Below are 24,620 nucleotides of genomic sequence, written 5' to 3'. Positions count from 1 at the left end.
TTCAAACTGGAACAGAGATATTACTGTAAATAGCTTTGGAGACAACAGGTTAACATGAACTGCTGGAACCTTACTGTAATTTCTGTACTAAATTGTTCCAAGGATGTGGTGAAGGTATTTGCCACGTGCTACAGTAAATAAAGTGCACAACTGTCTAACCTGCAGCATTTAAAATACAAACAAATTACTCTTTTTGCTTTACTTCACCAGAAATTGTTTCAAGGATGTGGTGAAGATATTTGCCACGTGCTACAGTAAATAAAGTGCAAAACTGTCTAACCTACAGCATTTAAAATACAAACAAGTTACTGGTTTTGCTTTACTATACCAAAAATTATTGGTGAAGGTATTTGCCAGATGCTATAGTAAATAAGTGCACAACTGTCTAAACTGCAGCATTTAAAATACAAACAAATTACTCTTTTTGCTTTACTTTACCAGAAACTGTTTCAAGGATGTGGTGAAGATACTGGCAAGACACAACAATGTAAGTGCATACACTTTTTTAACATTTCAGATTGGATCATATTACTCTTATTGTTTCATTGAAAAGACATTTGTACTGAATAATTTTTGTAAGAGGTTGTGGAATTTGGTAAATGGGGAATAAAAATGAACATTCACTTTAAAAAGATGTTTTTATTAATAAAATTCGTTATGTAAATAAGACACTACACAATGTTTTATTGTTTATCTTCTTCGCGTATCAATTTCTGCTGCTTTCGTTTGAGTATGTCCAATTGATACAATAGCACCAGCCTTTGCAGCTCTGGAGTAGACAAATTACGTGTCTCATCTGTTTCCATGCTTAATCTCCGACGTTTAAGCACACTCTCATGCCCTGAAGCAGGCGATTGTGAAGGTATGACGACTTCGGGGCCCATGAGATCCATATGGTCGGGGGGAACAATTAGTTGTAGGTGCAAAATTGACTCTTGTTCGTACATGCAGTCTGTGTCAGCTACCTCCAAATTCCTTGCTGAAGTGATGACAGAGGTGGAACCACCACCTACTGCACAAGCTCCTAATGAAAATGTAAAAAAAGTAATAGTAGTGTGTCAGGATTCAGTTTTTAGTTAGTAAATATACCAAACAGGTACACTGTGATACTTTTACTGAAAAGTGATACAGTAGACGAAATTTACCAAACATTGTTTCATTTTCACATGTTAAAAATACGTATTTGTCTGAATCACAATTTCAAAGCATTAAGCGCGTAAATTAAAAACTCGAAAAGTATTGGACTTACCAGGAACTCCGTGGATAGTTGGGTTGCAGTCATCTCCGTCCAGAAACTTTAAAAATATCTGCTCCCAATTTTTCAAGGAAATCTTAATGTTTCCCGTCTTATTCACACCCGTTTTCGCCTTGGTACGGGATTTCATGTTGTGTAGTTTCTTCATTATCTGCCCGTCCGTTATTTCTTTCGCGAAATTAACCATATAACGGTGTTGTATTTCTTTAAGACGATCCGCTTTCTCTCTTCTTGCGGCCGGAGTTTGTGATTTACTAATAACTGCGGGGTAATCTTTAATAATGTTAACAAAGGCTAATTCTGAGTCTTCCATTTCGGCACAGAAATAACTTCAGAAAACTTTCGCCAACACAAAACACACGCAAACGAAACAAACTGAGAACCAAAGATGTTGGATTTTAATCTCTTTGCTGAGAACTTACTCAGTAAAGTGGGGAGGTACAGAGAAAGTACTCCAGGGTCAGAGATTATGCTTCCCAGTTTTTATTCATACGAAACTGAGAACTTTCTTTGAGAATGTTCTTTTGCTCTGAGTATCAACTCTGGAGAATGTTCTCGTTTTTATTCATACAACCCATTGTCTGGAGTGTGTGCACCACGAGGCCTGCCGCTGCGAGGGCAATCCTCAATATTGCCGTGCCCGCTTTCATCACATAACCTGCTTGCCCACAGACTAACTGTATTGCGATCGACAGCAGCATCTCCGTACACCTTTTTCAACCTCTTGTGGATGTTTCCTACTGTGTCGTTTTCACAGCACAGCAATTCTATGACAGCACGTTGCTTGTTCAAGTGTAGCAGCCATCTTGAAGACATGCTGTGACGCCGCCACTCACGGGAACAGATTGAACTAAATTTGAAAACAAGCGGGAAGGATGTATCTACGCACTGTAAAACTTTCACACATGGAGAATTTAAAACTGTATTTTTACAAAAGTAGTGTATATTCCTTTTGGTGTGACCCTCGTTCAAAGAGACGTTGGAAGCTTGCATGCGACATTCTCAAAAGGTTTTAAATGCGAGTGGAGTCTTATCTTTTAGTTCGCTTAGCAGTATTTATCGATAAATATGTAAGCCTCTGTATCCAGTTCTTTGCCTAAACAATCTTTCTTGCCTTTGCTTTTAGTCTTGTTTTTTTTTTCAATAATAATTATGCAATAATGGTAGCAACCGCTCTCTTTTTTAAGCACGGCGCTGTCAACTTCCGCTTGGCTATCCCTCGACACGACTATATACTTGCAATTGCCAGCGATTAACTTGCACAAACAAAATTGGGCAAGTTTTTATTATGATGTAAACACTTAAGCAAGTACTTGCTAAAGTTACTTGGTAGCAGGCACACGCTTTAAGATAAATCTTATTAAAGATCTAAAAAATCTTTCTTTGAAACTAATTAGAAGCGCGAGTTTATACCAAGTTTCGTCGATGTTTTCGGCTTCATTTCATGTTGGTTTGCAGCAGACGACGTATCTTAGTGTGCGATACAACGTACTGCGAATCAACATGAAATTAAGCCAAAAATATCATACCCTACACAGGAATAACCACATATTTGCCAGCATATGATACTTCCAGATGCAAGTGAAAATTGGGAAAAATGCCTTAAAAACCACTCCTCAATACTTCCACGGCAAACTTGTAAATCTATAAAGGAGAGCAAAATTGTAAATATTTTTCATTCCAGACCACTGACGATGTTTTATATCAATAAAACGAAACGCAAATAGAGATATAAACGATTTTTTATAGTGGCAGCAAAGAAAGCGTTTATGTAACTGTAATAACTGTTAAGCAACTAAGGACACTATGCTCACCCAACCGAAGAAAAATTAATATTATTCACTAAGTAAGAGCCGCAATACCCTCAGATGTGAGGAAGGGTGTAATGTTAACAATACCTAAGAAGAGACATGAAGACAGGTGTATAATTAGATAAAGTCATGGTTGTCAAGTATTGACACGAATTTCAAAAGAAAAACTCGTATAAGTCAAGCTCAGGAAATGAGTTTGGGTTCCAGAGAAATGTACTAACACGTGAGGTAATACTGACCCTACCATTTAGATCATAAGATGGATTAGAGAAGGCTTTTTTGATGAAGAGAAATTTATTAGCATCCACTATAAATTTTATGCGTACGGAATTATTTTCTGAAGGTCTCTGTCCGCAGTGTAGCCTTAGAGCGATTCTAAATTTAGACGATGAATAGTTTGTAGCATTCGTAAATTTACAGATAGTTTTCTGGAAAGAAATTTTCGCCACTTTACAATCAACTGTACATTTTTTTCGTACAGTCATGGTTTCGGCTTTGTTGGCATTTTCATGTGGTGGTTGTCACTGAGAAAAGTTTCGTAAACATTTGAAACTGTGTGTAAAGTTTGTTGCAAGTCATAAAGTGCTCCCATTCTCAAATACTACATGAATAAAAACTGAAACTGAGTATTCGCACATTCTATGCTACACTCCTTTTTTACCCCCACCACTTTGAGCACTATGCGACTTAACTTCTGAGGTCATCGGTCGCCTAGAACTTAGAACTAATTAAACCTAACTAACCTAAAGACATCACACACATCCATGCCCGAGCCAGGATTCGAGCCTGCGACCGTAGCGGTCACGAGGTTCCAGACTGAAGCGCCTCGAACCGCACGGCCACAAGGGCCGCCGGTTCTTAACTCCACAGCGATTCTGACAATAAATCGTATGTGTACTAAGTTTGGTTGATATCAGTCCATTGGTCTACAAAATGTGGAACATAACACAGAGATGCCAAAGGAGGAGGAGAAAATGCGGTTTTCTTGGGTGGCTTCGTGGATTTTGTTGTTGATGGACTCCTCATCAACGCAGCAGACGTCAGTGCCAGTACTGCAATGTATTCCTCGGATGCGGATATGCTTCGGAGTTTAAAGATTACCAGACGACTGTCTGTAGGTCTAACACCTTCAGTGGTGAAACCCCTGTAATAAGCTTTTACGACACATAGCTCACGCAGAAAAATTTCCCTTTGTTTAAGTTAGGAATTTTCGTCGCTCTTGTTATATGTCAGCTACGAACGAGAGCGTGTAATATTTTCGTCTGGTCACTACTGAAGTTTTGACATACTGGGTGTCTATAAAGTCCCTTTAAAACTTCAAAATTTTATTACAACGGCAACTGTTGAAATATTTTAACATAATTTCTTTTATTGTGATCACTGTTTACTAAAGTTTTTATACATGCTAAAATTTTTTGTTTCAGATACTCTGTTGATGGAAGTAACTGAACCTTTATAAAATGGCAACTCCTCAATAGAAGGCACAATGTCTTTCCTGGTTTACTGAGACAAAATCGGATTTTCAGACTCAACGACAGAACGAAGTATGGAAGAGATCCACCATCGCACCCTTCAACCCGAGCATGGCACAAAAAAATTATGGAGACAAGGGCAGTATTGGATAAAGGGAGGCGCGGGCGACCGAGAACATCGGAGGAAACATCGATCTTGTTTTAAACGTCTTCACTCGTTCACTAATAAGTCCATCCGTATTGCTTCAAGACATCTGCAACTACCACGTTAAACTGTGAATGAGCAGTCGAACATTTTCTGTATCCAGAATGGCTCGTACAGGACCTGCAACATACCGTCGTGCATAATCCTGCTGATATGTAGGGTTTCGCAGGGATCGAATGAAGCGTTGAGCCACGGGTCGAAACACATCTGAAATGTAATGTCCACTGTTCAAAGTGCGGTCAATGCGAACAAGAGGTGACCGAGACGTGTAACCGATGGCACGCCATGTCGTCATGCCGGCTGATACGCCAATATGGCGATGACGAATACACGCTTCCAATGTGCGTTCACCGCGATGTCGCCAAACACGGATGCGACCATCACGATGCTGTAAACAGAACCTGGATTCATCGGAAAAAATGACGTTTTGCCATTCCTGCACCCAGGTTCGTCGTCGAGTACACCATCGCAGGAGCTCCTGTCTGTGATGCAGCGTAAAGGATAACCGCAGCCACGGTCTCCGAGCTGATAGTCCGTGCTGCTGAAACGTCGAACTGTTCGTGCAGATGGTTGTTTTGCAAACGTCGCCATCTGCTGACTCAGGGATCGAGACGTGACTCACGATCCGTTACAGCCGTGCGGATAAGATGTCTGTCATCTCGATTGCTAGTGATATGAGGCCGTTGGGATCCAGCACGGCGTTCCGTATTACCCTACTGAACCCACCGAGTCCATATTCTGCTAACAGTCATTAGATCTCGACCAATGCGAGCAGCAATGTCGCGATACGATAAACCGAAATCGCGATAGGCTACAATCCGACCTTTATCAAAGTCTGAAACGCGATGGTACGCATTTCTCCTCCTTACACGAGGCATCACAACAACGTTTCCCCAGGCAACGTCGGTCAACTGCCGTTTGAGTATGAGAAATCGGTCGGAAACTTTCCTCATTGCAGCACGTTGAAGGTATCACCACCGGCGCCAACCTTGTGTGAATGCTCTGAAAAGCTAATCATTTGCATATCGCAGCATCTTCTTCCTGTCGGTTAAATTTCGCGTCTTTAGCACGTCATCTTCGTGGTGGGGCAATTTTAATGGCCAGAAGTGTAATTGAAACCCTCAGCTGTCGACAGGTGTTTTCGATATACCTCGATGGGGACAGCTGAAAATCCCTGCAGTCGCACTAGTCATCTAAGTCCTCGGTGGCTCAGATGGATAGAGCCTCTGCCATGTAAGCAGGAGACTCCGGGTTCGAGTCCCGGTCGGGGCACACATTTTCAGCTGTCCCCATCGAGGTATAGCAACTACACCTGTCGGCAGCAAAGGGTTTTAATTAATTATCATGTAACTTTTATGTTTATGGGACATTAAACAGACACAATGTGAGAATCTGGGGATCTGAACACCATCATGTAACTAGGGAGCTTCACCCGGAAAGTCCAAAAGTGAATGTGTGGTGTGGAATCATGCGCAACCGAATAATTGGTCAATTTTTATTCAACGTGTCAACAATTACTGCAGACGTTTACCTCGACCTTCTGACCGAATATGTAGCACCACAACTGATTGACTTACAACCATCATTTTCCAGCAAGATGGTGCACCATCACAATGGAGACAGCACGTCTGTTCCTCGATGAAACATTTCCAGGCAGATGGATTGGGAGGGATGGGCCAATTCCTTAGCCACCGCGTTCGCCACTCCCTTGGACTTTTTTTATGAGGGTATGTAAAAGATATCGTGTATCAAACACAGATACGGGACATTGCTGACTTGAAGCAAAGGTTTCGTAATGCCATTGCCACCACTGATGATGCTGTGCTACAGCGAATATGGCAAGAAATCGAGTACCGTCTTTGTGTGCTTCCTGCAATTAAAGCCACCTATATGGCGGTCTATTGAACACTGTCAAAAAACTTTTATAAACCATGATTTACAATAAAAGAAATGATACAAAATTGTTAAGGCTTTCGTGGCCACTTGTTGACAAACTGCCTATTGGCTTCTGTCTCGGGTTTAAAAAAAATAAAAAATAAAAAAATAAAGAAAGTTCAAATGGCTCTGAGCACTATGGGACTCAACTGCTGTGTTCATCAGTCCCCTAGAACTTAGAACTACTTAAACCTAACTGACCTAAAGACATCACACACACCCATGCCCGAGGCAGGATTCGAACCTACGACCGTAGCAGTCGCACGGTTCCGGACTGCGCGCCTAGAACCGCGAGACCACCGCGGCCGGCGTCTCGGGTTCTTCGGCCGACGTTCATCTAATGATTTTCCTGACGTTTCGCCAGCACGAGTGGCTGGCAATGTCAAAGCTTCACCCTCCATTGCCGGTGGTGAACTGGAGGCGAGCTCGCGGCCGCAGACTATATGTACCTGGCGCGCCAACGTCCGAGGGCTTATCCTCGGTCATTTCCCGTGCGGGTCTCCTCTTGTTACCTGCGATGGTCGTTCGCTGCCGTACGGGAAGCCAAAACCCGTTTACCTTAAGGCAGGGGCGGGCCGGAATCCTGCACGTGTGCAGTAAACAGGTGTTCTGCATACACACAGGGGCAAGCTGGCCACCCGCTTCCCTCCCCACCATACCGTCTCTCCGCTTCTTCCTCTGTAATGAGTCTTGTTTCCTGGCCTGCTTTATTGAATGAAGGAATAAGGTTAGTACGAGTGCTTGAAAGAAATCATGGCTTGAAAGAGTACCTATTACCCACGATACGTTGTATTTAATTATCACAGGTGGAGTTTACAATACGTTTAATGTCTGGAACAAATTTCTACATACAGAAAAACGCAAACAGTTACGTAAATTTTCATTACTGATGTTTGCTCTTAACCAAGACTTATTAATTGTCATAACAGAAAAAAATCTCTCGCAAACGTATGTCGAGCCTAACACACTATCTTTGCGGCTTCACGATGGAGACGAGGAAACTCTTGCTGTGGGAACTCATGATAAAACTCTATTACACGTCTTGCCAAAAGGAACTTGTCTCTCGTACGAGAATTATGCTGTAGAATGTACAGTGTAGATCTATTAATTCAATTTGCAAACTGGGATGAACATCATCTACAGAAACAGCAAATTGTCTCGAGAACTATTATAAACCTTGGGATAAGTATGATATATCCCCAAATCGCTTAAGAAATTCCTCTTTTATACCACTAAGTACGGGAACATATTGAAATTTATTATAATGGCGTTCAATATCAAACTTTCGCTGACCAGCGAGAATACTGTCACATATTATACGTTTAGAATTTTCACGTTTCTGCACAAAGAAAAAATGATTCCCCCATTCCTTTTTAAAAGATAGCAAATCTCCACTTCTCCGTTTCCTTGATTCACTTTGCATTTTTCGGTTCTTGAAATACAACGTTCACTACGTAGTGGCCGCTTCGCTTCAACGTCCGCAGCTTAGCCTGGCACTTCACGGCCGCAACCTGCCGGCTGTCGCCACTGCCCCATTCGACGACTGCACGCGAGCAGCACACGTGCAGCGTTTGCCCGCATCTGCCTTACGGCTTTGCTCTTTCTTGTTGAAACTGTTCGCGTGTTTTTGTATTTCTACAGCTTCTCTGAACAAGCGCGTGTGATAGTGCTTCTCTACAGCCAGAACTTCCGTGTCGGCGAATTTTATCACGTGGTCGGTCTCACTCAGCGCGATTTCTCCACCTGCCCCAACATGCAATGTCGCTTATGCTCTTTGATCCTGGTGTTAATTGATCGTCCGGTCATTCCGATATAAACTTTTCCGCATGTGCACGGTATACAGTATATTCCCGAAATTGCAAGTGGGTCTCTTTTCTCCTTCGCCGATCTAAACACTCTTTGATCTTCCTTGTCGGTTTGAAAATCGTCTTTACGCCATGTTTGCGCAATATACGGCCGATTCTGTCCGTCACTCAGGGAATGTATGGCAGAAAGGCCGGACCCGACATTTCTTATTCTGGTTCCTTACTTCGCCGAGTCTTTGGCTCTGTTACACTTCTAATGTAATTTGTGGAGTACCCATTGCTCCTCAGAACAGTTTCCATGTGTTGCATTTCTCGTTTGAGGTGTTGCGGCTCACATATCCGTCCTGCTCTCGTTACGAGCGTACTAATCGTGCCTCTTTTTCTGGCTCGGGTGGTGGTTTGACAGTTTGTGCAGGTATTGGTCAGTGTGTGTCGGCTTTCGATACACGCTGTGTCCCAGGTTTTCGCCGTCCCTTGTGACCAGCACATCTAGAAATGGCAGTTTCTTGTCCTTTTCTACTTCCATGGTAAATGTTATGTTGGCATGGAGGCTGTTCAAGTGTCTTAGGAAGTCACCGAGCTGTTCTTCACCGTGGCTCGACACCACGAAAGTATCATCGACGTACCTGTACCGCGCCTTAGGTTTGCAAGTCGCCGAGTCCAGTGCCTGTGCTTCGAAATGTTCCATGAAGAAGTTGGCCACCACTGGACTGAGAGGACTACCCACAGCGACGCCTTCCAGCTGTTCGTAGAAATCGCCATTCCACGTGAAATAGCTCGTGGTGAGCGTGAAATAGCTCGTGGTGAGACATGCATGGAAGACCTTTTTGATGTCTTGCGGGAAAATGGAATCAATGTGCTCCAGAGCGTCAAGAGTGGCACTTTCGTAAATAACGAAACAACATCAAAGCTGACCAGGATGTCGTTTGGTGCAAGTTTTAGTTTCTTCAGCTTCTCAATGAAATGTCCTGAGTCCTTTATGTGTGTGTCGGTCTTCCCCACGTAAGGCTTACTGTTAACATATTTCAACAACTGCCGTTGTAATAAAATTTTGGAGTTGTAAAGGGACTTCATGGTCACCCTGTATATTATTTCGTTCTTTTTCAAAATTAAATGACATTAGAAGCTATACTGCTTCTCTGTTCGCCCCTTTTTTTACATCGTGACAGCAACCGCTTGCAAGTTAGTTGGATCGGCTGCTGGACCAGTGCTGTCAGAGTTAAATGCGCCGGTAAAGCTGTTGCCTCGTATTATAGTCGTGTCTACGTGCGCGTAACGCACACCTTAAAACGCATCCGCATTATCGTACAAGGCTATTCGAGGCAGTTCGGATTCCCCTCCACGTGAAACGAAATCATATGAGATCATACAGTATAAGCTTTCAAAGCTGATACTGACATCACAACTTCCGGGTTATTAGCCCGTGGTCAATGTATATTACACTGAAGCGCCAAAGTGGCATGTGTATTGAAATACAGGTATGTAAAGAGGCAGGATACGGCGCTGCCTTATAGAAGACAAGAAGTGGCTGACGCAATTAGCTCGGTTACTGCTACCACAATGGCACGTTATCAACCTCTAAGTGAGTTTGAACGTAGTTTTGTAGGCCACGCACGAGTGATGGGACACAGCACATTCGACGTAGCGCTGAAGTGGGGATCTTCCTCGTACGACCATTTCAGGACTGTACCCTGAATTTCAGGAAACCGGTAAAACGTCAAGTCTCCTAATTGTAGCGGTCGGAAAAAAAAATCAAATCCTGCAAGAACAGGACCAACAACTGAAGAGAATCGTCCAAGGAGACAGCAGTGCAACGCTTACTCAAATCGCTGCTGATTTCAATGCTGGGCCGTCAACAAGTGTCAACGAAACATCATCGATATGGGCTTTGGCGAAGAAGGCCATCTCGTGTACTCTTGGTGACTGCACGACAAAAAGCTTTACGCTTCGCCTGGGCCCGTCAACACCGACAATGGACTGTTTCTGACTAGAAACATGTTACCTGGTTGGACGAGTCTCGTTTCAAATTGTATCGAGCGGATGGACGTGTACAGGTATGGAGACAACCTCATGAATCCGTGTACCCTGTATGTCATCAGAGGGCTGTTCAAGCTGGTGGACGCCTTGTAATGGTGCTGGGCGTGTGCAGTTGGAGTGATATAGGACCCCTGAGACGTCTACATACTACTCTGACAGGTGACACGTACGTAAGCATCCTGTCTGATCACCTGCATCCATTCATGTCCATTGTGCATTCCAGCAGGGGAATGCGCCACCCCACACGTCCAGAATTGCTACAGAGTAGTTGCAGGTACACTCTGAGTTCAAACACTTCCGCTGGCCACCAAACTCCCCATACATGAACGTTATTGACCATATCTGAGACACATTGCAACGTGCTGTCCAAAAGAGATCTCCACCCCGTCGTACTCTTACGGATTTATGGACAGCCCTGCAGAATTCATGGTTTCAATTCCCTTCAGCACTACTTCAGATTTTAGGAGGCCGTACGCGATGTAAGCCAGGTGTACTAGTTTCTTTGCCTCTTCAGTGTATATTCGGTGCTCCCTCGAGTTCTGGGCGCAGTTCGCCATTTTACCTCTGAAGATGTCTCCCGTAGTCGGTGAGGAAACGTCAGGAAAAAGCTTTATACGTCGACCACGGCCTAATAGCCAGGAAGATTTAGGTGACGTGAAATCAAAAAAAGGTTTCAGCAAACGCGTAAGAATGCCTAGTGTTATGTTTACATCAGGTTTATTCTTACGATGAACGTAGAATAGCAATGACAGAGGTTAAGGGCCAGCTGTGCGTAATGTTCAGAGTTCCTATGCGATACCACATCGTGTTACCAAAGGATCTTCCTGCAGAGTTATGCGCAGACTCTGAGAAAAGGCTAGCACTACACATTCTAAAAAAGTAAACTTGTTCCATCGAAAGTACGTAAGTTTTTTTATTGATCTGTTGAGCGGAGAAGCCAAGAATAACAGGAATTTTGCGTAAAATTCATAAACTGACAGCAAAAGCTTGCGATATTGCGAAATCCACATTACACTGTGGCTCCGATATCGGCGGATTTCGCCGACAACCTGCATAGGCCGGAGACGGCCGATCTTTTCAAATCAGTTCGCCCGCTACACGCAGCGTCACACTACAACCGACCCTATCTGCAGAATGTACAGACTTCGGACGACACTAGGTGAAATTCAAATCAGTTTGTTTTCTTCCGTCAAATCGATCGACGTTCTCGCGCACGAAATATGGAGCGTGAGAAATTGGTCAGTTTAGTCTGAGAAGGAGTGGCTTGTGGCATCCGGAGGACGAAAATAATATAATCAGATATAGCTCGGAATCTATGGACTGAAATAGCAGGTTTATTCGAAACCTCAAATAGGCAAAATCTTCATGGGAAATTTTACGCATGGATTATGTTGTTGTTCTGGTCTTCAGTCCAGAGACTGGTTTGATGCAGCTCTCCATGCTACTCTATCCCGTGCAAGCTTCATCATCTCCCAGTACCTACTGCAACCTAAATCCTTCTGAATCTGCTTGGTGTATTCATCTCTTGGTCTCCCTCTACCATTTTTACCCTCCACGCTGCCCTCCAATACTAAATTGGCGATCCCTTGATGTCTCAGAATATGCCCTACCAACCGATCCCTTCTTCTAGTCAAGTTGTGCCACAAATTTCTCTTCGCTCCAATTCTATTCAATACCTCCTCATTAGTTATGTGATCTACCCATCTAACCTTCGGAATTATTCTGTAGCACCACGTTTAGAAAGCTTCTATTCTCTTCTTGTCCAATTTATTTATCGTCCATGTTTCAATTCCATACATGGTTACCCTCCATTCAAATACTTTCAGAAACGACATACTGACAAATCTACGAGGGCTGCTATATATATTTCTGGCCTAGGCAACACTAAGTGTTGCCAGGTGCAATTTGACATATCCATTGGAAAGTTTGACATTTTTTAGCATAAATGTACTCAGAACTTTTTGACTTACGACAATTTTTTTTCTTTTACAGGGACTTGAAGAAATCAATTTGGCACAAAAATGGAATTAACTCGTGAACATTTTCGTGCGATCATTTTTCACAACTTTCGACGTGGATTATCACGACAAGAGTGCATCGATGAACTTAAATCTTTGTATGGCGACGAAGCACCATCCTATAGCACTGTGAAAAATTGGTACAACGAATTCAATCGTGGCCGACGCTTGCTCAAAGACGAATTCCGTGAAGGTCGTCCAAAAACAGCCGTTGTGCCAGAAAACATCGATGCTGTACGTGAACTGATAATGCAAGACCGTCATGTGACATACCGTGAGATAGAGGCATGCCTAGGCATTTCTCCCACCAGCATACATTCGATATTGCATGAACACCTGCCCGTAAAAAAGGTTTGTTCTCGTTGGATCCCGTACAATTTGACAATCGCTCAAAAGAAAGCTCGTGTGGATTGGTGTAAAGAAATGCTGAAAAAATACGATCGCGGTGCTTCAAAAGACGTTTATAAGATCGTCACAGGTGACGAATCATGGATCTATGCGTATGAGCCCGAAACAAAACAGCAATCGACCGTGTGGGTCTTCCAAGACGAGCCAAATCCAACGAAAGTTGTTTGTGGAAGAAGCACTTCGAAGCAAACGGTAGCCTGTTTCTTCGGCAAAACTGGTCACGTGGGGACTGTTCCGCTTGAGCAACGTAGGACGGTCAATTCTGAGTGGTACACCACCATTTGTTTGCCTGAAGTCTTCGGAGAAATTCGAAAAATGAACAAGAGAAGACGAATCATTGTGCACCATGACAATGCGAGCTGTCACACATCGGCTCAAACCAGCGCCTTTTTGACCGGCCAAAACGTCGAAGTAATGGGTCATCCGCCGTACAGCCCTGACTTGGCACCCAATGACTTCTTTTTATTCCCACACATCAAGAAAAAAATGCGTGGTCAACGATTTTCGTCGCCAGAAGATGCTGTTGCAGCATTCAAAAACCATGTTTTGGAGGTGTCTCAATCGGAGTGGAAAAAGTGCTTCGAAAATTGGTTTGAGCGCATGCAAAAGTGTATAAATCTTGATGGAGAATATTTTGAAAAACAATAAACCATTTTCGTTGATAAATATTCTTATTTTCATTATTAGGCCAGAAATATATATAGCAGCCCTCGTATACTCGATGTTAGCAAATTTCTCTTCTTCAGAAACGCTTTCCTTGCCATTGCCAGTCTACATTTTATATCTTCTGTACTTCGACCATCATCAGTTATTTTGCTCCCCAAAATCGCAAAATTCATTTACCACTTTAAACATCTCATTTTCTAATCTAATTCCCGCAGCATCACCCGATTTAATTCGACTACATTCCATTATCCTCATTTTGCTTTTGTTGGTGTTCATCTTATATCCTCTTTCCGAGACACTGTCCATTCCGTTCAGCTGCTCTTCCAAGTCCTTTGCTGTCTCCAACAGAATTACAATGTCATCGGCGAACCTCAAAGTTTTTGTTTCTACATGGATTATATCACAAAAAGTAGCTGTAAGCACATAACATACGCCATCATCTTCAATGGGACAATTAATTTTTGAGGGGATGGATTATAACCTCAAAAATTAATTTGCTCAATTGAAGAGGATGACGTGTGTTATGTGCTTACAGCTACTGTACTGGCTCTTTTTTGTCGTAGGTTGTCATTAGATGTCTGGCGTTTTATGCCAGCAGGGTAGTGATCGTGTTATAATATGAAGTAGTTTGCAATTGTGGTGTATGGTATGTATTTTTACTTTGAAGTGCTTTAGGTTTTCAGAGTACCTTATGCTACATTTTGTGCTCGTCTTTCACTTGTGTACTACACGACAGTTCCTGAGGGTTATTCACGTTCGTCAGCACGACTTTGAATAAATACAGCGAGAGTGTTTATACCTTGGTTTTCCAGGTCACCACGAATTATTGGAGGTGAGCCACCAGCAGTGGTGGATGTGGGGGGGGGGGGGGGGGGGGGGTTAGGGCGTAATTTTGAGAGCGGATGATCTGGACGTGTGTCCATCACAGACAGTAAATTTGTAAGCCTGGATGTCATGAACTGCTATATATATATATATATATATATATATATATATATATATATATATATATATATATATATATAACTTTTGAACACTTTTAAGGTAAATACATTGTTTGTTCTCCATCAAAATCTTTCATTTGCTAACTATGCCTATCAATAGTTAGTGCCTTCAGTAGTTTGAATCTTTTATTTAGCTGGCAGTAGTGGCGCTCGCTGTATTGCAGAAGTTCGAGTAACGAAGATTTTTGTGAGGTAAGTAATTTGTGAAAGGTGTAGGTTAATATTAGTCAGGGCCATTCTTTTGTAGGGATTATTGAAAGTCAGATTGCGTTGCGATAAAAACATTGTGTGTCAGTTTAGTGTTGATCAGAATAAGTAAAGAGAATAATGTCCGAGTACGTTCAGTTCCGCTCAGCTGTTTGAAAATCAAATAGCTTTAGAGTTTTATCAGCACAGCAATTCATTAAGTTTTCTAAGGGGACGTTTCACTTGTCTAGTAATTCAGATAACTGACGACACAGTGAATAGCACTCGCCACGTTCAGGAAAGCTCATTCACATGCATTCGGCGTCTCCTTAATAGCAGAAGCCGCTATGCAGCACTCTTGTCCAAACACAGGAATTTCGTATCCACCCCACCCTCAGAGGTTAAAATCTAACCTACTTCAGACAGAGAATAAATTCTAACCTAACCTCCTTTGAGCCGGTCAAAAACTGAAGATGGAGATTGGACGCACTATGAATAGTGTTATCGGGTGACCTCTGACGACTTGTCGGTGCCACCGTGAAAGCAGCTTTCTAACATCACCAGTCTTCGATGTGGGCGCGGGCTTTCATTCTCCAACAAAGGGATACGTGCGAGAACGGATATCTACGGCATTTCGCGAATTAAACATAAAGTTAGCGCACAGAACTGTACTTCGTTAAGATGGAGGTTAGCCAGTAAAATACAGGGTGATCTCAACAAAGAAAATAATTATTCTGGCTCAGAGAACTGCGGTCTTCGTCTTCTCCACTCTCTCTGGTTTTCGATCCCGCAAGTGGAATAGATGAAACTCTGAAACGGAATGCAGACACGCTGCACCAAGGAGGGCGAAGTTTTTGCGCACAATGGACGTATTGCACGCTGTGGCAATAGTCTTCTTGGAAACTTTGATGAAACGTGCGTTTCATAAAGCCATACAAACGTATGACTTCAATGGAAATCTTGGTCTGAAAGTACCAAAGAAGTTCGGTAAAGCGCATGTCGCAGTGAACTTATAGGTGAAGCGATAAAGCTGCACCAACTAAAAAAAAAGGAAAGAAATGGGAGGAAGGATATTCTCAGCCCTATTACGGCGAGTCATCTGAAAAACCATGGCGGCGAAGAAAACGATTTTTTGAGACACAGTCAGCACGGTTTCTAAAGATATCGTTCTTGTGAAACACAACTAGTTCTTTATACTCATGAAGTAATAAGTGCTATCGACAGGGGATGTCAAACTGATTCCATATTTTTGGATTTCCAGAAGGCATTCGACACCGTTCCTCACAAGCGTCTTCTAACCAGACTGCGTGCCTACGGAGTATCGCCTCAGTTGTCCGACTTGATTCGTGACTTCCTGTCAGAAAGGTCACAGTTCGTAGCAACAGACGGAAAGTCATCGAGCAAAACAGAAATAATATCCGGCGTTCCCCAAGGAAATGTTATAGGCCCTCTATTGTTCCTGATCTATATCAACGACATAGGAGACAATCTGAGTAGCTGTCTTAGATTGTTTGCAGATGATGCTGTCATTTACCGTCTTGTAAAGTCATCAGATGACCAAAACGACTTTGAAAATGATTTAGATAACATATCTGTATGGTGCGAAAAGTGGCAATTGACCCTGAATAAGGAAAAGTGTGAAGTTATTCACATGAGTACTACAAGAAATCAGCTTTTTTCGATTACGCGATAAGTCACACAAATCTGAGGGCTGTAAATTCAACTAAATGCTTAGGGATTACAATTACAAATAACCTAAATTGGAAGGATGACATAGATAATATTGTGGGTAGAGCACACCAAAGACTGCGATTCATTGGCAGAACACTTAGAAGGTGCAACAGGTCTACTAAAGAGACTGCTCACACCACGCTTTATCCGCCCTACTCTGGAGTACTGCTGTGCGGTGTGGGATCCGCATGAGGTGGGACTGACGGGTGACATCGAAAAAGTACAAAGAAAGGCAGTTGGTTTTGTTTTATCGCGAAATAGGGCAGATAGTGTCACAGACATGCTACGTGAATTGGAGTGGCAATCATTAAAACAAAGGCGTTTTTCGTGGTGACGGAATCTTCTCATGAAATTTCAGTCACCAGTTTTCTCCTCCGATTGCGAAAACATTCTGTTGGCACCCACCTCCATTGGGAGAAATGATCATCACAATAAAATAACAGAAATCAGGGCTCGCACAGAAAAATTTAGGTGCTCGTTTTTTCCCGCGTTCCGTTCGAGAGTGGAACGGTAGAGAGACAGCTTGAAGGTGGTTCATTGAACCCTCTGCCAGGAACTTCATTGTGAACGGCAGAGTAATCACGTAGATGTAGATGCAAATACTCGCGCGCTGTCGCCCGCAGTTTCCGTAAATAAATTGCTTTCATAGGTGACAAGATATAGTAATCATGCCTTAGACGTTGCCAAAATTAGTTTTATATTTTCCCTAACAATTTTTCTGCTGAGGTTTCTACGAGGGTAACAGAACGCAAATTCATTAGCGACGATAATTTTTGTTACACGGGCGAAACAGTTTCACACCTATTTTATTCTTTATTTCAGAGTATTTTTTGTTTTTGTTTTCACGATACAATATGTATGACGCATCTATAAATAGGTTAGGCTTCTCTTTTTTCCATACGGTGAAGTAATTTTTTTTAAATTTTTGCAACGTCTGTTTTTTTGCGGTTCGACAGGCAAAAATTTTCTTTAGGAAAGTAGTCCATCATATTCGAGACTAAAAATAGGTATGTCTAATATTTTTCCGGAGATTTTACTACCATCTGAAGTTATTAACAGGCAATGCTGCAAGAACGGGAGATAACCTTGACCTGTCTAATATCTGAAGGCCACTACAAAAAGCTGCTAATCTGGTTCGTGGTTCACAGTCTCAATGCCTAATGGCTTCCAGAGGCAGAGGCAACAAAAAATTTAGTTTAAATATTTCAAATAATTATTGAGGCAATTTAAAATTATATACATCTACTCAAGAGGTATAAGCTTGTGTTTAAGGTTTAACACGACAATCAGTTGTCATGTAAAACCACTGGCGCCCAAATACCCAAACTTTACTCATAAAGCATATTTGAGAATTACAGAACTTAGCTACTTCCGACAGACTTTACACACAATTTCGAGCTTTTACGAGGCTTTTTCTTTTTTTTTTTTTGCCCTCGTCGACACATCTCACTAAATAACTTCTCGATTACAGGCCGTGAATTCCCAGCCTCAGGCATAAAGTTTTAATTTATTACTTCTTTAGTACTAACTCATATTCACAGCACATTCTGCGGTCACTATCCACATGTACACGCCAAATTATATCTGACATTATAAACGCTGAGAAGTGTGAAAAATTTGGGTTTGCTTAAAATGAAGCGCAAATCAGACAGACTATACACATCCTCCGTTTCTGTTTTGAGACCACTTAGCGACATCCACTAACCTTAAAAATGATTTCATCCGTTGTTCATCATAGAAATTTATATTCTGCGTTTAATGCCTTAGACTTACAAGTGAAACACCTTGGCAATCTAACATAAAAGTAGTTTACGCTTCCTCTCCCAAAAAATACAAAGATATGGCATCACTGCATTGCTAAATTTTTGACACTCATGTACCTTGTAAGGTGTGTATTTGTTTTCGTATGTTGTAAATCAAAACATGTGGTGCACACTGAAACTTCGTTTTGTGACGGAACGGAAGTGGTTTACAATGCAAGTGCAACGTTTGTGTCTCCGAAAATACAAACATCTTTGAGACTGTATTCACAGGAAGAAAAAATGGTTCAAATGGCTCTGAGCACTATGGGCCTTGACTTCCGATTTCATCAGTCCCATAGAGCTACTTAAACCTAACTAACCTAAGGGCATCACACACATCCATGCCCGAGGCAGGATTCGAACCTGCAACCGTAGCGGTTCCAGACTGTAGCGCCTAGTACCGCTCGGCCACTTCGGCTGTCCTGCAAGAAAACTGCGAAAACAAATGCGCCAGATGAACATTTCATAAGCCGCATTCCAACACCGACAAGTAGCGTAACCATTTGGTTACACATTGATCATTGTGAATTGTTTATCCTAGAGCAACTCACAGGAAAATGTGTAATTTGATGAAAGTAAGAAGAAAACGTCTGATGATGAATGGCAAAAAATTCGAAACTGGTAACCGTACTTTATTAAAAAAAGTAACTTGAAACCAATTTGCAGTTGGTTGCTGTACACCATCAAAAATTTATTTTATTTCAAGGGTTTTCTCGTACTTCCATGCTTAACATGATATATTAAACCCATTTGTAAGGTAATCAGGAGTTACAAACATTTTATCCACGGAAGAATTGCGCGCTTGGCGTTCTATTCTATATTGTTTCGAATAGTTTTTGCCAAATTGTCCTCTAGACACTTACCTTATATGTAGATGATATACTCGGAAAAATAGTTGGCACTGCGTTTTCAGTCAGTTTCGGTCTTATTCTGGGATATTCCTTCAATTGTCCCCTATCCATAACTCTGTCTATTCTAACGATGTATGACTCGTCGAAATGTTTTATGCACACGCCAGGTGTTTTTATCTTGGAGAAGTCCGTCGGGATGTGGTCCAGCCACACCTTTCGCCGTGTGACGTCAGTTGGCAATGAAAATACCGTCACTCTTTTAGTTTCTTTGTCGTAATTAGATCGGCATCCAAACACGCTACACCTGTGCGGCATTTTGAGCTGTCACCAAAGCTAACAAACAAGAGTATCGTAGTATCCATCACAACGAACTAGCAAAGGCTCCATATTCTATCGCAGAACGTGCGACGTAGCTGGAAAACCTTTGCAAAATGATTTTAGAATACACACACGCCGCTCATAATATGCCATTACGCAGTTCAGAGTCGAAACGTAGCAATCAATAACGACATATACACACGAGTGAATACTACGAAATCAACTCCCAACAGGCGCATTAAGTTGTTTAAGAAACAGCGGACAATCCACGCACACGCGTGGTCTATACGCGGCAACTCACAGCACTGGCGATCGGAGATGCGGTCACGCATACAAGGCGCCCCACGGGAAATTACGGGGCCGCAACGATCTTGTGACGTCACGCTAGTCGCCTTGTCCGCCATACTTCGCGAACGCTCGGCTCGTGCACGGCCCGCGGGAAATCAATATGTCAATGAAAAAGTTCCCCCTACATGTCTTAACTTAGCCGTGTGCTGCGACAGTTCGCATGCATTTAAACGCAGAGTTACGAATTATTAAGCTGCTCTGGAACAGTTACTCGCTCTCCTTCGGAGGCGCTACTGCGTCACGTGCTGTGACGTACGCACCGTGACGTGCCATTCCCGTGGCCCTCGCGGTGCGTTGCACAATGAATCCCTGCGTTCCATGCAGGGTCCAGGGAAATCAGTATGTCAAACTGCACATACCAGAAGTCGTAACGCGTGCTACTGAGAACTAGAGTATAATTAAACACGGAGATACGAATTATTAAACCGTTTGAAACAGTTACTCGCTCCCCGCAGACGTCAGCTGGAACTCGTAAGACCTGCAGTGTCACGTGCAAGGCAGCACGCCACAGGACCCGCATAACTCGCTGCGTGACGTCACATCTACGTCTCCCCCCCCCTCCCGATACCTATGAGCTTCAGCTTCTGTCGCTAGGTGGATCTGCCCTCCTACTGCCCACGCAGCGAGGTAAGAATAAGACAGGCGTCTAAAGCTAGCGAAATGAGGGATGCTCAACTACTTTACTTACCGATAGATGGCGTCTAGCGTCAAGCTACCGCTAGAGAGCCTGTACACGGAGAGAGTGGCCAACCAGACGATACGGCGGCCATTTTTCTGTCACACTGCGGGCGGGGCTTTCGAATGGCCAGTAGTGGAGTACAAACTCACCGAATCAAAAGCGCAAGACAATATGGCGAAATCATTCGTTGAATGCCTTTGTTTATAAGAATAATGTGTTATAATAATTTCCACACAGCCAATTTACATCTCTGTTTTCAAATTTAACTATGTATTTTGCAAGTTGTTTTATATGTAGCAAAAAGCAAAAACGACTTGCTTCTGATAGATAAGAGTACTTAGTTGGTTTCCACAAGGCTCCTGTTTGATTTATGTCAGCCCTGTTGACTGCGACTGCCCACTGCTTTCGTCTTTCTTCATTGCGTGGAAACGCTAACATGCGAAATCCACCTTCGCCTCTATTGGAACAACCAAATGCAGCACAACCTGGCATCGTTTACGAACGTCTGCAGAACGAATTACAGATCTCAAAAACAATACTGTACAATTACTGACGTGTTTACTTCAAACATGTATGCCTACCGACTTCTTCACAAAACGCTTCATTATCTCAACTCGTAATTAAGATCGCAAACGCAAATTACGTACTAAAAACGACATACAACTAAATCGACCATGCATGCACAACGCATAACAAGTTTCTCAATAATTGAAATACCTTTTCATCATTTCCAAAAGTCCTCTGAACTTCTATTCAACTCAAAAGCACGGCGAACATACGAATGCGAGAGACGTTTGGCGCCATTTTTCTGCCAAAGCTAATCAACCAATCACGGACAACTTCACCTATGGCCACTCTCTCTGTATACAGGCTCTCTAACTACCGCTAGCTGTAGACGCCTGTGTGTCTGTATGCGCCACACAAATTGGTTCCCGTTTAAGACAACAGAAACAGTACGTATCAGTATACCTTAATTTAGCTGCTAACGACTCTTCACTGGCAGTATCCGTCAAAACCACAGTTAGCGTATCTTCTCTGGTGATGTAGTTATTTTTCATAGCTGTGAATGTTGATTCGTCGCGAATGATAATGCCGATCCGTTGTTTGAATCTATTCCGAGTGACTTGTTATATTTTTAGTTCCCTTGCCCATCAAAGTATTTCTTCTCCAATAGTTACCACACACCATTTTTGTGTATGTGACAGTCTTGATCCATACTGTAATAGTTACAATTACAATGCTCCAAATACCGCTAATGACGTCGTAGCGTAACGACTACAGTTTTTGGCTAGTAATGCCAAGGTCCTGGGTTCAATACCTACTCACTGAAGTTTTTTATCTGGTGGAAAGATTTGGAAGGTGGTTCCTTCTATCTTGGGAAACCAACAGGAAAGCTACTTGAATGTAAAAGGAGCAAAACTGATGCGCAAATCGCTAACGTAACGGTTTACGTCGAAAGGCTTGCTTCAGGATAGATGACATTTGTTAACAGCAGAAGCACCAGCCCGAATTATTTCGGCTTAGTCAGCGAGATGCTCTATGCATTACAATTACAGATCTTATTCTTTCCAAGATTCCAGACCAGTTCTACAGAATTTAGGTCGAAACTGTGTGGCGGAACTAGGATGGGAACCTTACCTTCACGCATTCTCCGACAAGCAATATGCGTTCAGTACCGTTCTCAGATCTCTGCTGTGAAAGTGGTTGCCATCGTGAGCATTAAACGCGACCGTAGCGAGTTATTCAGTAAAATTTTATTCCTTTTCTTGCGAGCTGTCACGGTCGATGGTAGAGATAAGCAACAAATTCCGCGCAGGCAAGTGAGAATCATAATTTGCAGCAACCATGCTTTTTTTCTAGCCCAGAGCACGTCTATGCGCTTCCGGCAATCGTCGCTGGAAACCGGCAAAGAGTGCAGTCCCCATCCATATCTCGATCTGCGCGAACATCCATCATTCATATATCAGACTATAGAATAAGCAGGAGTTGAAATTTCTTTGTCGCTCCGTATTACAGGCGTTGCAAAGGATCATGGTAACGTGACCGCAGAGTCATCTATCGTTTGATCCTATAGTTGAGCGTGACCAGAGACACCTGGACTCGCAAAGGATCATGGTAGCTTGACGCTAAAGCCATCTATCGGTAGGTCAGGTAGTTGAACATCCCTCATTTCACTAGCTTTAGATGCAGGGGAGATGGCGCTACGTATCCCAGCCGTACTACGTTTTGAAGCCATGGGGACGTAGCTCGCTGCCATGACACACTGACGAAAACATTGCCAGTGTGCTATAGCGCTGTGTGTATTAAAATCGCTAATTGCACCATATACGCATGTAACATCATCAAACAGGTTGTTTAAAATAAAATCTCGTAAAGGCGAAATTCCGCGTTTCTTCTGATTAAAAATAAGTTTTTAGTGTAATATTACGAATAGCTAGTAGTATATGCCGGTCCTCAATGTAAACGATACAATTTTGTTAATTCAGCAACAAACGTGTTTCACAAACTCGGGTTCTTTCTTTACTTATTCTTACGATCATCTGATACAACCATCTGACTGGACGAAGCAATGCCAGATTTACGAAAAGTGACGACGTCTTTTCCGATGTTCGTGACATACAAACCAAAACTTTTAAGTTGTTTGAGTTCAGAATGATCTATTTAGCAGCTATTTACTAATGTGTAACAGACTGATTGCAGTCCTGACCACCACACATATCTGAAGCGGTAACCAAATGATCTGTCTTTGTTGTTAATTATTTAAACAATGAAGCAACAGATAAATAAGTCTGATAAAATAACTCAATGTGCGTTAATGTTTAGCCAACAACCTGTCACATTGTGCACAACTTCACTCTGTTGTCAAGTGGAATAGAACTGCAGAGAATCCCAAGAAATATAAATTAGGTGTTTGTTATACACAAAAAAGGTACTTTCAGTTTGGATAAAATTGACCAAAACTCTTTGCCATACAGTTCATACACACTTCAACACATACCCACATTTCTTCTCTTAAGTGGCGTGCAGCAGCTCTAGTATGAGACTAGGGCACTTTTTTTTTTTAGTAAATATAACAAATCAACTGCGGCAGCAGCACTTACATGACACGTCTGTTAGCCAAGGCTGTATAACAGTGTTCCAATTTTCATCTGTTATGGGAGTCATTTTAATATTAGTAAGGACTTCTACTTATTGCTTACTTATCTCTTTCAATTAAAATAAGAAATTGGAACCTACGATTTCGTAACAGGGCAACAATATCCCAATGTTTTTAGGTAGCTTAGGCATAAACCATTTTATATTGGGCTTTGTTTACGGCATTCCCTATTTTATAATTTTCATTCATTTAAATACAAGCCTTTCTTGTCAAGCTGACAGGTATTTACAGTGGCAAATTCACATAACTGATAACATTTATTGGTTCAATTGGCTCTGAGCACTATGGGACTCAACTGCTGTGGTCATAAGTCCCCTAGAACTTAGAACTACTTAAACCGAACTAAGCTAAGGACATCACACACATCCATGCCCGAGGCAGGATTCGAACCTGCGACCATAGCAGTCGCGCGGTTCCGGGCTGCGCGCCTAGAACCGCGAGACCACCGCGGCCGGCAAAACATTTACTCCACATGTGTATTCAATTACTTTCGGAATTAGAGCTAAATAACAGAAACTGAAAACTAAGTTAGCTATACCCTCCCTCCAAAGCCCCATAAATACATCTTGTCTGTAATACGTACTGGAACATTTCAGTTACGTTACACTACTGGGAAACACTGTTCATTACCACCAATATTTAATGAAATACGGTACATAGAATGGCAAATCTACACAGTGTCCTGTTTAGGCCTATACTTTACGCCAGTTAATGTAGTGTTAGCTTTTAATTTGGTACTTGATGAAGACTAAGTGAGTTACTCAACACTTCGATTATCGACTATACGTATTATACTGAAACGTGAACCTGAAAACTAAGAATTTAATTCTTTGAATTACCATACCTTTTGCAAATGTTTTGGGTGTGTAGGGAAAACTGATGGTACAGCATTTTCTCGGAGCATTACTGTTGAAAGCGAAGTTCGGTCAATG

General features: G+C 42.3%; 1 protein-coding gene and 1 long non-coding RNA gene across 2 annotated transcripts in view; both read right to left on the bottom strand.

Annotated features, from left to right (window-relative positions):
• The window catches only part of LOC126295379 (uncharacterized), a 188,941-nt gene that overhangs the window by 91,478 nt on the left and 72,843 nt on the right, over window positions 1-24,620 (bottom strand). The gene's annotated exons all lie outside the window — the stretch shown is intronic.
• On the bottom strand, window positions 620-24,620 carry LOC126295381 (uncharacterized). Its single transcript, XR_007552480.1, has 2 exons — window positions 24,533-24,620; window positions 620-1,024 (listed from the first exon to the last, which is right to left on the bottom strand). It is a non-coding gene; the product is annotated as an uncharacterized LOC126295381 (long non-coding RNA).

The sequence above is a fragment of the Schistocerca gregaria genome, chromosome 11, assembly GCF_023897955.1.
Source record: "Schistocerca gregaria isolate iqSchGreg1 chromosome 11, iqSchGreg1.2, whole genome shotgun sequence".
Classification (NCBI taxonomy): Eukaryota; Metazoa; Arthropoda; class Insecta; order Orthoptera; family Acrididae; genus Schistocerca; species Schistocerca gregaria.
This window is presented reverse-complemented; position numbering and strand designations above follow the sequence as displayed.